Source organism: Ciconia boyciana, chromosome 3 (genome assembly GCF_034638445.1).
Source record: "Ciconia boyciana chromosome 3, ASM3463844v1, whole genome shotgun sequence".
Taxonomy (NCBI): domain Eukaryota; kingdom Metazoa; phylum Chordata; class Aves; order Ciconiiformes; family Ciconiidae; genus Ciconia; species Ciconia boyciana.
Window position 1 is genome coordinate 835,395 of NC_132936.1, and position 16,624 is coordinate 852,018.

Here is a 16,624-nt window from a genome sequence, read left to right on the forward strand (position 1 = left end):
TCTCTCCTAGCAATTACCTACTGGAGCCCATGGATTCCAGCTAAGCCCACGAGACAGGCTTCCTACTGTGCTTTCACAGAAGGCAGAGACGTGCTATCAACCAGCAAGAAAAAGCATATGGCAACGCCAGACGCTCCCATTCAGCACCACCACTTGCGAGGCTGTGCAAGTAGCACAGACAGGGCTGAGGAAAGGACTAAAGGCAGAGATGAAGCAGGGTATGAGACTAATGCTGTGTATTAAGGGCTGCAATTAATTTTGCTGCTGTCTACTAACATCTACATTTAAAGTCATATTACCATGACATCAATCTCTTTCCCTACAGGCACTTTATTGCCTTGCACGTGTCAGGATTTGAGTTTTTTAAGAGGTCATTCAAGCTGCATGGACCATGGTCATAGAACACTATCATACATAATTCACAGCTAAATAGGTTAGATTGACCAAGATATACACTTTTAAAATTTTAAAGGAGCTAGCACTACCCTTCATGCTCCCTGCAAAGCAAATGAGCGAATTATCTGTTCAGCAACGTCCTTGAAATGAGATCTGAATAAGTAAACTGGTCTCTCCATGATTATGAAGTGCTGCAGGGACACATCAACAAAGCCTGATTAACCCATAGCTCAGGAATTATCTTGTACAGATTTTTCAGGTACAGTCTCAGGAAAATCATGTCCTAAGGAATGTTGTCTCAGGTCCTCCTCCAAGTCTCTTGCCTTTCTTGAAGGGAGCAAAAGATTTGAAATCTTCATTAGATGAACAGCTCAACAATCCTGTACCCGCTCGCCAAAAATAATAAAATGTTACTATTTAGATTCACAAGCTCTCCTTGCCGATTCTTTCCTGCTATTATCTGTGAGGGGACAGACATCTAGGAAATTATCTTTCTGGGCCAGAGAGTTACACATTCTAAAGACAAATAGAGTGGGGAGAGAAGAGACAACCCGGCAGATATTTGGAAAAGTTGTGGAAATTACATTAGTCATACGAGATCTATTAGAATAATTGACAAACCCCTTTTTAAATAGTGAACAATCAGATACAGAAGGATCCCTTACTGGTGAAGCTGGGAAGAAAGATGGAAAGTCTCTATTCACCTTCGCACTTTAAACCTATCTCAAGTTCAAAACAGGAATAACTAAAACCAGAATAACTGCAATTATGCTAAGGATGCAAATTACAGTGCTCAACATAAGAAAACAAGGAAGGTAAACTGCAGCTTGTTCTGCATTGTTTTTTGGTTGGGTTGGTTTTGTTTGTTGGAAGGGGTGGGGGTGTTTGGTTTGTTTTTGGTGGGCATTTTTTGGGTGGTTTTTTTTTTGTTTGGCTGGTTGTGCGTTGGTTTTTTTGTTTTTGTTTTTTAACATTTGTGGCATAATGCATGAGAAAAGTGCCAAGAACATGCACGGTTTAAAATGACAAGGCAGACAAAAATTCTCAAGATGGATTCTCACCTTACAATGGACATATGCGGACAAAAACCACTCAAATATATTTAAGTACCAACAGAGGACAATGTGAATGCACTCGGGATTCCCCAGTATCACACTACATGTTTAAACAGGTACTTACAAGGGGTTTTTTTCATCCAGTTTTGTCCTTCACATTTTGTAATGAGCTGCTTCTAAACATTTGGTATCTACTTCATCATTCTTCAAAACCCCGACAGATCAGCAATGCTTGGGATAAGCGGTGTACATCACCCAATGCCTATCTTAGAGAACAGTCCTGCATCTTTGTGCTCTCTCTTTAGCATATGCTACCATTCCAGTATGTGCTAACTATATAGCATACAGTATATGATCACTCCATGCTGAAGAAGTCCCAAGTCCTTGCCTACAGTAACCAGGCACTATATTGCTACAAAAAGGACAGCAGCAACATGCATCTAAAACTGTCAATACTTTACACTGTCAATGGGAAAAAGTTCTTACACATTCACAACATGTCAGCTTTGGACCTGAAGATTTCCATAACAGCACCCCAGATCAAGGGTTGGTCTTGAGTCATAAAAAGAACTCAGATAAAATGCTAAAGAGGGATTTAGAAGAAGAAACATGCTTAGTCATGCTTAAAAGCCTTAATTATTGTATTGAAAAGTTCTACTAAGAGTAACAGCATGCTGCTGGGCCAAATCCAGCTTGCCAATGCAGTATCATGTCTCCAAAAGGAACCCAAAGCAGATGTGCAGGGAAGAATAGAAGAATGGGACAAGCATACAGCAAAACTTCCCAAGAACTTCCTTTCAAGTTCCACAAGTTTGCAAAGCCAAGAATTCCTGAGCCAAAGTGATTCTCCATACTCAGTAACCATCAACAGCTTTCTCCCCCACGAGCCTGCGTGTCTGTCCCTTTACTGCCCATAAACTTTTGACATTCACAACACTCTGCAGCAAGAATTCCTGAGCATGAAACCCACAGCTCAACAAATCACCTCCCTGGATTTTCTGCACCAGCCTCCTCCTATCAGATTCACAAGCCTCCCAGTTCTTCTACCAAGAGATACAGAACAATCAATCACTACCCACCCTCTCCACGACATTCATGATTTTATAGATCTCCAACATACCTTCTCCCCAGCTGCCTCCCTTCCACATTGAGGGATCTCAGCTTATTTTTGTCATTCCTTGTACCGAACGCACTTTTTGCTCCTATGAGTCCAAATCAACACACGCCTATCAAGAAAGCTGAGCAGCCAAGGAAAGGTCAAACTAAGAGCGGTGACTAAAGCAATTAATCTGCATGTAGCTAGGGAAAGCCTAGGATGGAAAACCACAATAGACTGAACCAGGAGGTGAGAAGTAATGATGAACAGGGATCATGGCTTTGCACAGGAACGACTGGAATGGCCACGAACAGCAGAGCAGAACACACAGAACGCTATTTGACTTGGACAAACTGAAAGATGAGAGGTAAGGATCAAAATTGCTACAGAAGATACAGCAGAAAAAAACCCAGCTTTTCCAAAATAAAGTACCTCTGAATTTAAGTTTTCCTCTGTCTATGAAATATAATAATAAAATGCACTTCATTTTCCTGTAGCTCTCGGTACATGTAGATACATGCTACCTGAAGGTGCAAATGCTTGCAAACATTAGAACTTGCAGATGAAGAACCCATGCAGGAATCGATATGGATTCAGAAGATGAAATTAGGAGGGAGTTTTAATAGACAACTACCCTAAGTATTAATCAGACTTTTATAAAAACAACAGCAAACACCGTATCTTAGTGCATGTATTTGAAGGGGAATGGCCAAGACTGAAAGGGAAATGTTAAATCCTAACTTCAGTGCTTCTTTAAGCATAGTCTTAAACTGCATCCACAAATCCCAAAAATGCCAGACAGCTTTCTGTGGTTTTGGCCACAGTACCAAATGCCCGACCTCCATCCAGTCTGAGACTTTCTAATGCTAGACAATACAACTGTTTTCTATAGACTAGGCCTAATGATTTCTTACTCCTTCCCTCACACTTCCTGCCATCTACCCTTTGAGTGCTTCAAAGGTAAAGTTCATCAAAAGAGACTATGCATTAAGATACCAAGACTTGGGATTAGCAGTGTTTAATTAAAGCAGCTGCTTTATTCCTTCCCCAACACCAAATCACCACTGAACCTCAGAATAATTACACAGAAAAGTGAGGTTCCCCAAAAGGTCCTTGCAGCAAAAAAAGTCTCACTTGCCAGCAGATACTTAATCTTCTTGAAAGCCAAGCACTTTGACATCCAGACAATACATTTGTATTATAATACAAATAATAGCATATACAATAATATTCGTATCAAGCTAGAAATCAAAACCCTCTGAATTTCACAGAAAATCCTAAAAATATTTCTAATTAGGTTCAGAGAAGCTATGCTTTAATTATGCTGAAAAGGCTGGCTTTTGCTTTCAAGATCAGGGTTAAAATTGTAGTACTGAGTCCTGTCTTCTCTATGGTTCTTCTGTGTGATCGAGAAACCTGTAAAATTCCACTCTGCACTCTTGGAATTTTGTAGGGGTGTGGTTTTCGTTTCTTTATTTTAAATAGAAATGTAAGAATGACCATACTGTGTCAGTCCAAAAGTATGGTTCCTCATCATCTTTCTGCTTCCTTTAGACTCATTGCTGGCTAGTTCCATTTTATGCTTCCTCCTGCCTCCACCCATTTGTGTATTGTACAAGACATGAACAATCCGCAGACATCACCTCTTTTCTAGGCAGAAGAATCTGGAGACTAGCTGTTTCTTGCACAGAAGTCTCTCATGATTTATCTTTCTCATCTTCTACCACCCCTTTCTTGTTCATCATCTGCTTTCAGAGATGAAGGAGAAACAGAACAGAGTATTCCATAGGTAGGCACATCACTGCTTCACACAGCAGCAATTACAACATTCTTGTCTTTTTTATTTTTTAAAAGACTCTTAATATTCTATTAGCTTTTTTTTTGACCATGACTGAGCTTTCACAGAACTATACTAAAGCGTCAGGATTATTATTCCTGAGGGACAGTTCAGAGCCTAGGAGCAGACATACAAACCTAGGACTGCCTGATTATCCTCTCCCTTCTCTCACCCTTTTATTTACATAACTTTACAGGCCTCTACACTAGACAATAAGAGGAGATGAAATGCAATTGCTAACAGAGTCCTTCTAAACCTCTCAAAAGAATCGGCTTGCATTTTTAACATGACTTCCTTTGGCAGTCACCCCACTGTTCACGCTCCTGTCACTTACCATTTGTGATCATACGCTGTTGTTTATGACAGTGACAGAGCTAACCTGGAAATGGTGAGACTACAAGGAATTCATCTCTGATTCTTAGCTATATTTGCCTTCTGCCCAAAAATATAACCTTGCTCTTGGAGCAGAAGGATATGTTTTTCTCACCTCTACCCTATACTGGGGCATTCTTGGCGGTAAGATAATGTGTTAGTCTGGTTTTGTTTTCCTTTCCCTTTCCCCACCCCAATGTCTTCCAAATTAGAAATTGTGCGATATAAAACAAACCTATTTTCTCTCTTGCTAAAAAGACAGAAGTAATGGTCAAGGTAAATATTATACTCACAACTGAATCGAAAGAAAAATCAGAGGTCTACAGATTGCTTCAAGTGCTAAGTGAGACTAGCAGATTTTCAAAACGTATAGAATTGGTGCACAAATGAATAATTGAAGAATAACACTGGAATTTAATTTCTTTAGCTTTAAGAACACTTGATTCAACCAAAGGCTGAAACTTCCAGTACTTAAAGAAATATGCCTGGACACAAACCATCTGTACTGCCACCAATCTTTATCAGAGGGGGAAAATCTAAAATCTGATAAAGATGCGAAGTTCACACACAGAGGTGTTTCATGATGAACATCCTGTTTTGCTGTTCTAGCAAAAGCAGCAGCATCAAATAACTTACTCTGCTTCCAGTCATGGTGATGTGACAGTGAGTCGACATTGTCTGTCCTGGAGGATTTCCATAGGTATTTCTTCCTCAAAAAGCTTTCTGTAACCTTTAGCAATCCGGAGAGGACACTTGCATTATGACAGCTCTTGGTTCCCTTAAGAATAAGGACTAAGAGTAGGTTCAACCTACCGTGTTTTTCCTTAAAGGCTGTTAAAACCAGCTGCAGTTGAATTTGCATGTCAAAGCCAATCTCTTCTGGCTGGATGTCTCCCAAAGTTTCAAGGATTCTGATAAGCATGGAGAGCTGGGATTAAGTGTTAGTTCCACAGGTTTTGGTCTTCCCATCAGTTCTTGCTCTGACAGCATGGGCTAAATTTACACTCACCACCTAAGGTGGAAGTACAGACAACTTGCAAGAGAGCGCACAAGTGCTCTGCTCAAGTCTGACTCAGTGAAATACAGAATTTCCTCCCTGCAGTGACAGAATAGTGCTTGAATTTAAAGTAAGAATGGTGCTGGTTCCACAGAATATGGTTCTGCTTTATGTCAAGAGGCAGCAACTTTGCTTAGGGAAGAAAATCTGAAACCGGGAAGATGAACCCAGTATTGGCAAAGAGTTTATCTGTTATGTGCCAGAGAAGTCAGTATAGGTACTGACTGCAGTCTAGAAGTCTTAACGGTCAAGCATGCTCAAGCTGAAATCAGAAGTGGCAGTTTAAGAGTTGAAGTTACTGCTGCAGCCAGCACCTGTCACCGTGCAGATTGCGTTTGCTGATTTAACTGCAGAGATATTGAAAGCCGCAACCTGCTCCAATTTCAACTACTTCTGTCAGAATGCACATGCTCAAATCACTTTTCTAAGTATTCGGATTAGAGGCTGCAGCTGTTGAAAATTACCGAGACATTGTAATATTATAACAATAATTTATTTTTACTTATACATAAGTGTGCCTATATATCTGTATGTCTATATACATATATGAAAAAGGATTATTTTTTTTACTGCAATGGGAAGACTAACCTCAAGTCCCATGGGAGATTTTAGTTCAAGGTGCCTATTATTTAAATTCATAATGTTGAGAATCAGCAAGGAATTATCTGCACTGCAGTAAAATATTCACTGAAGAAACATAGTTTAACTTTTAGTAAATAATATTAGAAAAAATCATTAAATGCTAACAGTTATTTGTATATGCTTGTCGCAAAGGAATGTTGACCTTAAAGCACAGAAATTGTGTAAGATATAGTACCTTACAAAACTAGTTGAGTATGATGCAAACCTTCAAAAAGTTTCCTATTTTCCTTTATCCATTCACCTTCTCCCTCTTTCAATAGCTACAGTAACACTGTTCGATTGCTTCAGGAGTAACCTCTATGACAGAGCTAATATAAAAGCTAATTTATAAATTCCATACTAATAAATGTGGAAATTCTACAGTCAGTCACCATGTAAAATATCTTCAATAGCACCATAACTCAAACATTTCTCTTATTTCTTGTTTTTCTTCCTTTTCCTGTTTATATTCCATTCCCCTGTTTCACAGTTCTCCCTTTCCCTTACCTTTAAGAACTCTCTCCCACACCCACAACACATGCATGCATTATACATGTACACCTGCCTGGATGAAAACCAACAATATGAATAAGAGTAAAACCTAATGACTGTTTTCCCCTCTGCTTGCTCTAACAGGCTCAGCCACTGAGGACTCCGGACCACACATTTCTGTGGTTCTTGATCACACTTGTAGCTTAAGCACAAAAATGAACTAGCAAGCCACTCTGAAGACTGTTAGGCCAATACTACAGGACCTATCTTAAAAGGTTTCGCTCTTCTTGGAGCTCATCAGCTGTAGGTAACGGCCTAAATAAGCAGCTTTTCCTCTTCAGTTCAAGGGAGACAGACAGACAGACTCTGTAATTAAGCTCAGCTAATACAGCAGCCTTTACATTCTTGCACTAACTGTAGCCACCATCTAAGAAGTCACACTTCGATCCTTCCCCAACTGCTATTACATTGACTTCCTACAACATTAGAGACTATGAACGTAAACTTCGTCATTTGGGTTCCATATCTGCGATTTCAGGTGCTTCCTCACTGCTTTTTGGTTACTCTAATTTAGTCACTAAATCTGTTAATTAGCTAGAGATTTATTTTTTTTTGCTTTAAAGTGAATTTTGTTTTATTTTGTATTTCCACCTTTAAGATACACTCTAAAGGAAATTCTAGTCTTTACGATTTGATAACCATTTCCAGACATTGGTTTGCATTGAAGTGCAGCCTCATCAGCCAAACAGAACACAGAGATACAAGTTAATTTATGAATTATTAAATTTGAGTTTGTTCAGATTCTTGATACTGCATTTTACTAGCAGAAATAATATTTGCTATCACTGATAAGAAGACTGCAGTTGCTGTGTGAGGGTAAAATTGTGCTTATACCTATTTATGTTCAGAAATAACTTGTAATAAAAAAAAAATCAGAATACCAGTTTGGGGCGTATGTTGATCTTAAATGTACTCGATACACAGTGAAGGAAGTTTAGTAACTTTCTGCCAATCTTCTAATTAGCAGGAACGCATCTTCACAGGTGGTTTAAAGAAAAGCTTTCATCCCTTGTCAGTTCATTCCCTTTTAAAAATTTGAATGAACGTGTAACTGAGATGAAGATATTGAATAAAAATTCAGAGCATATCTGTACTTGCAGAGAAAGTTATTGCTGTCACATCTGGTTTAGCACTTCATCATTTGTTTTGGGCTTCTAAACTTGTATGGCTTCACCTGTCATTTGATTTAAGTAATTTTAAATAATTTCTAAATTGTCATAAATGCTTTGTTAATTTTACAGTATAAAATAAATTTCTTTATGATATAGAGGTGCTCACATTTATTAATCTTAGACGGTTTTCAGTAAAATGATGCTGAGGTATTTTTATTTTTTCTTTACTAAGAATTTGAACAAAAAACCCAGAAAGATTGATTTCATTCCTTGATCTCCCTCTCTGTCTATCCAAAATATCTGATGCCGTCTTACTCATTTCTTTGTTCTTCATCCTGTCTTGGTTCATATTCCGATCTCCCTTTCATCAGCAGTCAAACATTAATATGTAACTGATTAAATGTATTCCTTCATTCCCCTGTGCCTCTTATTAGGAAAAAGGAAGCGACCTAGAAGTTATTTCAAGGGGATGCATCTAGCGCCCTTAGACTGAAACCCAGGAAGACAAAAAAGCCTTTTATACTTATGCAAGTAGTCTAGCAACGTCATCTCTTAAAGTATATTTTAACAATTTCCAATAATTCTCCTAGTTTAACTTAAAATTTCAAACTCTGTTCCCATCACTGTGTGGGATAAGTAATTGAAGCATAAGCAATTGTGCACAGAAGTATTAAAAATACTTTAAAATGTTACTTCTGTATCTACAGCAACAGGAGTAACAGAGCATCTCTGAGAAATAATATGCATCTTCTAGTAGCATAGTTTCCTAAAAATTTAAAGGTCTGGATCTCTCACAGATTTTTAAGATAAAGCTTCCTTACAAGTATTGGACTCAAATGCTTGCGTAAGATCTTTACAAGTCAAAACTGACTTCAGTCTATAAGAAGGGCATAAGTGGAAAAAACCCACTAGGCTAAGACCAAGAGAATGGATTATAACTTTGCAGTGACATTCTATACAAGTCAATGGTTCCTTTTTAAATTTTTTTTTAAATAAATACAGTGGATCAAAAGCTACTCTTGAAGAAGATTTTGCAAAAGCATGCACATATTACACAGTAAACTTTCTTGAAAATGAATGGGCAATCAAGTAGTTTAGGAAAAAAAATTTAGTACTAAGAACTAAACATTTCCCTACTCCATGCCTTGCCACTTCCGTTTAAACTGTAAGAGTTTTTTCAAGGCATAAAATGCCATCTGTTTTGTTTGTACAGGACATGGCATGCGGCAACACATCCTCAGCCAGTCCTCATTGCTTTAATTTACTGTTACGGAAAAGAACCATAGCATTGGTCTAAGCCCCAGTATGAGAACAGCAATCTTATCTTCCCATCTAGTAAGAAATTGATAAAGATTTTACTAGGTACAAGTTAAAGAGGGAACAAGTAACAATATTTAATCATGGGTTTCTTTCAAAGCCTTCAAAAGCTTTTAACAGTATTTTAAAAAGAAGCTCCAGATTACCTCAAAACAAAATAGAAAAAATTCAAATCCAGGCTGAGTTCCAAGTCATCTGAATTACTGTAACACAACAAGATTTCACTTCACACATGTAACTATTTGTTCAATGCCCTGATCAGAAAGAAATCCCTGCCCTAAAGAATTTACAGGTCAGGTGCAAGACTATAGACAGGTTGATGAGACTGACAGTAGGCACCGTATATTCGTAGCCTACTTCTTGTGAAGTTTAAGTCACAAAAACAAAGCAAGGTTTAAAAGAATGCTACAAGATATTATTTTAGGTACATAGCAATATACATTCATTTTTACTAAACAGGGAATTGTTAAGCATGGGGAACAGGAAAACCGCAAGCTATTAAGGACAACGCTGCGTGTTTAAACACATATTGCACAGTCAGATCTGTTTTCCAGCAAACTAAAGAGAGGATGCATAGAAGTCAGGACACAAAATGCCTGGAATACAAAAATGCTTTTCTTGAATAACCAGAGAGCCATGACAAACTCTTATTTTTATTTATTGCTCAAAAGCCTGAGGAAGAGAAATGGGTTTTTACAACCTGCCCTGTTGATTTTGAGGCTGAAGTTAAAAGTAATGCCTATACATAAGATTTACCACGAGCCTGCAAACAAGAGCAAATTTAGCAGTTAAAATTGTTTCCTTAAAATAAAGCAGTGTTAATGTTAGATAAGATAAATGAAATACATGCCATGATTTTCAAGCAGTAAGAAGTTGGAAATATCCTAATTAATAGCTTACCTCTCCCCCTCAGGAAGGGAAGACTCATCTTTATAAGACTGGAGGGGATTTCTGTGCAATCTGCGCTTCCCAGCTTTTCCAATGGGGATCTTACAAAACCCTGTCTAGCCATTTTAATCTGCAGGTTCCCAGAACTGCTTACTAGAGCACAAGAGAGAATTCTAAAACTGCCTCTTCACAACATGAAATATTTATTAGGAAATGTTTCGAGTTACATTTTTGCCCTTTTCTCTATTAACCTAGATTAACAGATCGAGCATGAACAGAGCAAGGAATGCACCACCAGCAGGATAACACACATATGTGAACGCTGGCAGAACGCAAACTAACCCTGATCTCGGGCCGGCAGATGACAGTACAGAGCACAAACACTCCTCTCCTCCCAGTCCATCCACATCAGGAGGAGAGAATAACATTTTCAGTATCTGTCATCACCTCTAGTTCTCTGTCACCTGCTACCATCTTCACCAATCAATAGTGGTCCACACAAGACCGTCCCTCCCCACCTCACTTCAGATGTAATCACCTTAGATTAAAAGTTTCAGCACATCAGAAGTTCACACAAACCGCTCCTTTGGCACACCTGTAGAGATGGTAAATTCCAGTCAAATGGGTGGTGACAAGCACCTGGAAACATTAACTACTTCCACTATCACAACTGAATTAGGGCGGGGGGGGGGAAGCTTAACCAAGCTTAATTCTTTACATAATGACAATTTTATCTCCTACATTAATTTAAAATGTAAAAACATCCTCACCAGCTTCACAAGTCTACAAAGGTATCTTTTTTTTGACAAGTGTTCAAAGTGATTAGAAGGGTATAAGAGTAGAGAGTAAGGAATGTACGTTAATCTAAACTTAAAAGTATCTGCCATTTGCCACAGTCAATGGGAAAGTGAACATACATATAGTCCCAGGTACAAGAAAACCTTAGTTTTGTCTGAGCTGTCAGAAACACGCAGTACCTCCTTCAAAAATGTGGCTGTACCCAAACTAGTTGTCAAAACCACCAGTGTCCCCCTACTGCCTCAGTATTTCCTTTGATGTGATCATTCTATTAAAATATAATAAATGAGTAACGCACACTAATTAAAAGACTAGATTCCATAAGCACTGCAAAAAAAGTAATACAAATAAACAAACTCAAAGAATACTGTTGTGCTCTTTACAGGGCATCCTGCCTGTCCCCAAAGCCCCTCTCTCCCTGGACGTACCTCTGCCAGCCCTGCGCAGCTCGGTCGCTCCACTCGGCAGTCCCAGCTAAGCCTCTCAAGACTTGCCGGCTTGCTCGTATTGCGAGGTATTAGAAACACCCCAAACCGTATTTGGTTGCATCCACTAGGTAACCAGGGCAAGAAACATTTTAATGTGTGGACTTCATAGCACACCTACTTCCAAATAATTTGCTGTCTGCTCTGCTATACAACCCTAGGATCACAACCATCAAGCACATTAACTGATACTACTACCCAGTCAAGTTTTCTTAACATTTACTGTGGCCGCAAGTTTTTTCTCATGGTCTATTCAGCTCTTATAAAAAACTGACCTACATGCATTACCACAGAATACATTATAGTACAACTGGAAACTTCATCCCTACCCTGCCTCCCATCTAACTTCTCTTTGCAGGCTACATTCAAAAAATCCCTTTTACAGTATTCAGCCCTTAACATTCAGCTCTACGTGGTCTTCTGTTGCTGTTCCCACACACATGTCTAACACAGGCAGACACCATCAGCTTCTTTTCTAATCATCTATGATTCAACAGCATTCCAAATATCTGACCAACTGTGGACACAAATGAAGTTCTTTAAGAAAGGAAAAACAAAATAAGCCAATTGTAAAACTTTAATTGATCACGCTTGCCATTGTCTTCTGTAAAACTAAGAGCTTTTATCCCTTAGCTTTGTCACTTTTTCTGTTTTTAAAGAAATTTAAATTAGGGACTAGACTCCCTCACCGTTTGCTTTATGGAAAAACACCCTCCTCATTCCTCCACCTCTTAAATGAAGTAAAAAGCTGCACTTGAAAGCGCAAGACTGATAAAGACTAAAAAAGACCTCACACTTGCAGTCAGTCAGTAACTCCTTACAGTCGAGTTATGATTTTAAGTGTTTCGTAACTACAGTACACACTTTATACATCCAGTCTTTTTAAAATTTAGATATTAATTGCTACCTGCTGTCATAATTCCATTCATTTTCAGAGAGATACAACCGGCCAAATAAAATTCCACAACAGATACCACATTGTAAGATCTCCTACCATTTCTTCCAGATTTAGGTTGCCTAAAAGTCTTCATTGGTGTAAGTATTTTTATAAATCTGTATTACTTAAACACAGCTGAATTTAAAATACTTCCATTCCTTCTAGCAGTCCTTGAAAGCCCACAGGACTGGAAAAGAGCCGTGACTCTATTTAAGTTTAGCCACAGTTTATCAGTAGAAACCTGTTTGAACACTAAACCAAACATACACAATACAGTCATGATTTCTTCTCCCTGGTACTCAAGGGGAAAGAACAAGAAAGAAATATTAACTTAATACAGATATTATGAATTCAAATCCTTATCACCAGATAACATACCCCTGAAACCACAGAGTAAATAAAAAGCAGCAGTGGTAGATAATGGTGAGAAAATCAGGCTGTGCTACGAGTGGAATGCTGAGAGCCAACCCCTTCACACCTACTGGGAAACTGTCTTCGTTTCCATCGGGTGATGTATTCTGTAACTACAAGGGTAGTATCAACACTACAGACTACCACGTCTGAGCTAAGAGAATTATCTACTTCTCCTTTTAAAAGAAGTTCTAGGAAATTATTTGCAAAAAGTGCCTTATCTAAAGACATCATTTAGGTTCTATAAAAGCTTGTAAGAGACCAGCCACATGAAGCCAGACTCTGAAGTACGCAGACAGAGTATGTGCTGTGCACTCTGGTTAACGTGCCCATGTCAGTGGTTTAAACTTCAAGACTTGATTTTCTCCCTCTTCAAAAATCGTCAGCTTGCACAACATACCATAGATAACATACGACCATGGCTACAGAGAATTGGCACTCCTCATGCCACCCTGTGGTACTCAGTGTGTAATATAATCAAACCGATAGAAAAATTATGCCTTTTTATCAACCCTTTATGATATTGCAAAAGCCTTTGTTCTTGCATTACGGCTTCTTCCTACGTTTTCTATACCATTAATCACTTAACTTCTTAAAATTTATATTATTATTGAAACATCTAGGTTCTGTGATAAACCAGAAGCCTGAATGTGTTAGCTGCAACGTATAAAGGAGTTCACCATTCTAGATAACCTACAGCCTAAGACAAGAAGCAGCCTGCTGCAAACAAGCAGGGAGTTTGAGACAATGCTGAGCAGCCTGCCAGCAGTCTAAATGCTGTCATGGCTTCTGCATTCATCACAACCAAAACTTAAATGAACTATGAGGGAGGTGTCACAAGACGCTTACATGGAGGTCTACAGATGTACCCTCTTAAATGTGAGATCACGTAACAAGTAGGCAACAAACTCTGGCATCCCAAGCAGCAGAGTGGGGAGCTCCCTTCTTGGTACCGCACAAGACCTCAGTGGCAGATTGGGGATAAACCATCAAACAGCTACAAAAGGAAGACAAGAATCTGATCTACAATAATGATAAGAAGCAAAAACCCAAACAGGATTTAAATAGGACAATACAGTCAAGGCAAGGACCTAAGCAAGCTACCTCTGGAGTAGCATCCTGGACAGATGAAAGCATAGCAAGAATTGAAGGGTCAAAGGAATGGTGTTGCTGGTAACGTGATATGAATTGACTAGTCTGGAAGAGAACTTCAGAAAAGACTGTAGTATAGGCCACAGAAATGTTCTGGTGAGAGAGGTTACTGCTCAATCTGCCTTACACTGTCTATAGTGATTAATTCTCCTTGTTCCGGCTTCCCTAAAAAGGAAGCCTTCAAGTCAGTAGCACATTTACCGTTTTATCTAAATTCCCCATTAATCCAAAATATCCTTTGGAGAAGAGGAAACACAAAAAGCAACAGCCTTAAACCAGCGCTTTTGGGTTACCTTCTTTCCTTTGGGTGTACTTTATGACATCATCTAGGAGTACAGGATCATATACGCTTACCAGGGAAAAGAAAGGGTGGGGAGGGGGAGAAAAAATCCAATTCTTCAGTCCATCATTTCCCAACCTTTAAAACCTGGAACTGGTTTTAAAAAGACTTCTGACTTTTTGAACCAGTGGTTCAGGCATGTGGAACGTTTTGTCACTGGGCAGCCACACCAGACAGAGCATCAGACTATATAGTCAGTTTTAGGAACCAGAGTCAGAAAAGAAAACTGAAAGTACAAAGCATTTTTAAAGGGTAGTCACACACAACTATTGACCAAATTCTAACTTTAACTCAGATTCTGTTAGACATGGATTTTCAAGCAGCACAGAAACAACTTTCAAAGTATCCTTGTGCTGTCCAGCCCGTTCTCAGTGGCTCACCAACCCACTCTGAAAGAAGAAAGTACTACGCTGGTGCTCTGCAGACCACTAAGGTTCTCCTGGCTCTCCGTAAGGATATCCATCGGCTTCACCTTCCCCAGCTAAGGGATCTGTTGCACAGGAACATAATTGTGTGGGGTTCTTTCAAATACAGGATTGCATCTCACACAGGAGGACTTCTACATGTCCAATACCTCACATAAAACGCAGAAATCACTACTTCATACTGGAAGTTTGTCATAAATGAAAAATTTCAATGTAATTTATGCAAGTGTGAACAAACAGGTAACTGAAATCAGTTACATAACACAAGTTTTTAAGTTCAATACCACAGGTAGTCACAACAGATCACGTTACCTGAATTACACTGAGAAGTTTCTCAGGGCAACTTCCACTTTCCTGGGCTCAGTTCCTTCTTCAAACATTTAAAGACAATCTAAAAAGATGAGGAAAATACCTAGGTTTTTTTCCAAGAGAGACATGGCTTTCCACAGAAAAGTAACCCCCCCCCCCCCAGTTTTGCAGTTACAGCTATGATTATGCTACTTTTGCCCTGATTGTGTCTCCTGTTAATTACAAAGAAATGAAGCCTGCGGACTCTGCGTCTATGCGAGCATCTGTCTGCTACAAGATGAAACAATACGACCCAGCCAAAATCACTTGGGTGCCAGGACTGTTCCCGCTGCCAGCCAACAGGCTCCACAACGAGAGCGTGGGGCAGGTAAACCTGCGAGGCTCTCTCCAAGGTATCTGCGGCCCGTTTAGTCGCACCCGAGGCGGCAGCGCAGCCCTCCTCCGTCCCAGGCCTCCCGCAGGGCGCTCCGCTCGGCTCTGCCTCCGCGCCAGGCCCGGAGCCTGGCAAACCCCGCCACCGCACCCGCAGCTCCCGGGGCTGAGGCGAGGGGCTCCGGCTTGGCGCTGCCGCCAAGACCTTGCAGGCAGGAAGGGCGCGTCCCGGGCCTGCCCGCCCGCCGGTGCCTGCACCCTGCCCGGGTAGCGGCGGAGCAGGGGCACCCTCCTCCCTAAAAGGCCCCGCACCCTCCCACTCCGCGGGCGGTAGCGGAGCTCGCAGCGGGCCCGCCTCGGCCCCGCTAGCGCCTGCCTCCGTCCCGCCGAGCACGCACCTCTCCCGGGGGCGGCGGTCGGCGGGCCCCGGAGCTGCCCGGGCGCGGGAACGCACCGTCCGGGCGGGCTCCGGCCGCCGCTCGCCGCCACGCCGCCGCCGGCTCCACAGACACGGGCGACCGAACGCCTCAGCCTCCCCGCTCAACGGTCCCCGGCCGCCTCGCGGCGCCCAGCCAATCCGAGCACGCCTCCGCAGGGGCGCGCGCACTCTCGCCAATCTGAGCCCGCGCCCGCCTCACCCCCTCCGCCGCCGCCAGCCAACCAGCAGCCCAGACCACCAGCCCCGCCCCTCCCGCTCCGTGCGACGCCGCCTGGCCGCCAATCACGAGGCAGACGCTTCTCCGGCGGCGGACGTGCGTGCGCTCACCCCGCGCGCTCCCCCTTTCCGTCAGCCAATCGGCGGCCGAGGCCGTGCGCCGCCAGCGCGCGCTCTTCTTGCGCCAACGGGCCCCTGGAGCGCTCGGGCTCTCCAGCCAATCAGTGGCCAGCGCCGCCTCGCGCGCTCCCGTCTCTGCCACAGCGCGCGCCGCCGGCTTCTCGGAGCGCCCCCCCTCAGGGCGCAGCGGCAGCGCGCAGGCGCAGAGTGCGCCGTGAGGAGACGGCCTGGCCCCGGCCCCGGGCTGCCCTGACGGGATCGGGGTCTGCCGCCGGGTCCGGGGCCGCCCGTGGCGCCTCTAGAGCTGTGTGGAGTGG

General features: G+C 41.6%; 1 protein-coding gene across 3 annotated transcripts in view; it reads right to left on the reverse strand.

Moving 5' to 3' along the window:
• DTNB (dystrobrevin beta) overlaps nt 1-16,098 on the reverse strand; it is a 226,569-nt gene extending 210,471 nt beyond the window's left edge. For 2 of the 3 annotated variants that reach the window (XM_072858125.1, XM_072858112.1), the window contains exons 1-2: nt 15,931-16,098; nt 15,164-15,242 (exon numbers count right to left, since the gene is read on the reverse strand). The gene's annotated coding sequence lies outside the window, so the exon portion shown is untranslated. The remainder of the gene's footprint in view (nt 1-15,163; nt 15,243-15,930) is intronic. The other variant, XM_072858114.1, reaches the window with a different exon arrangement.
• Between the last annotated feature and the right edge of the window lie 526 nt (nt 16,099-16,624).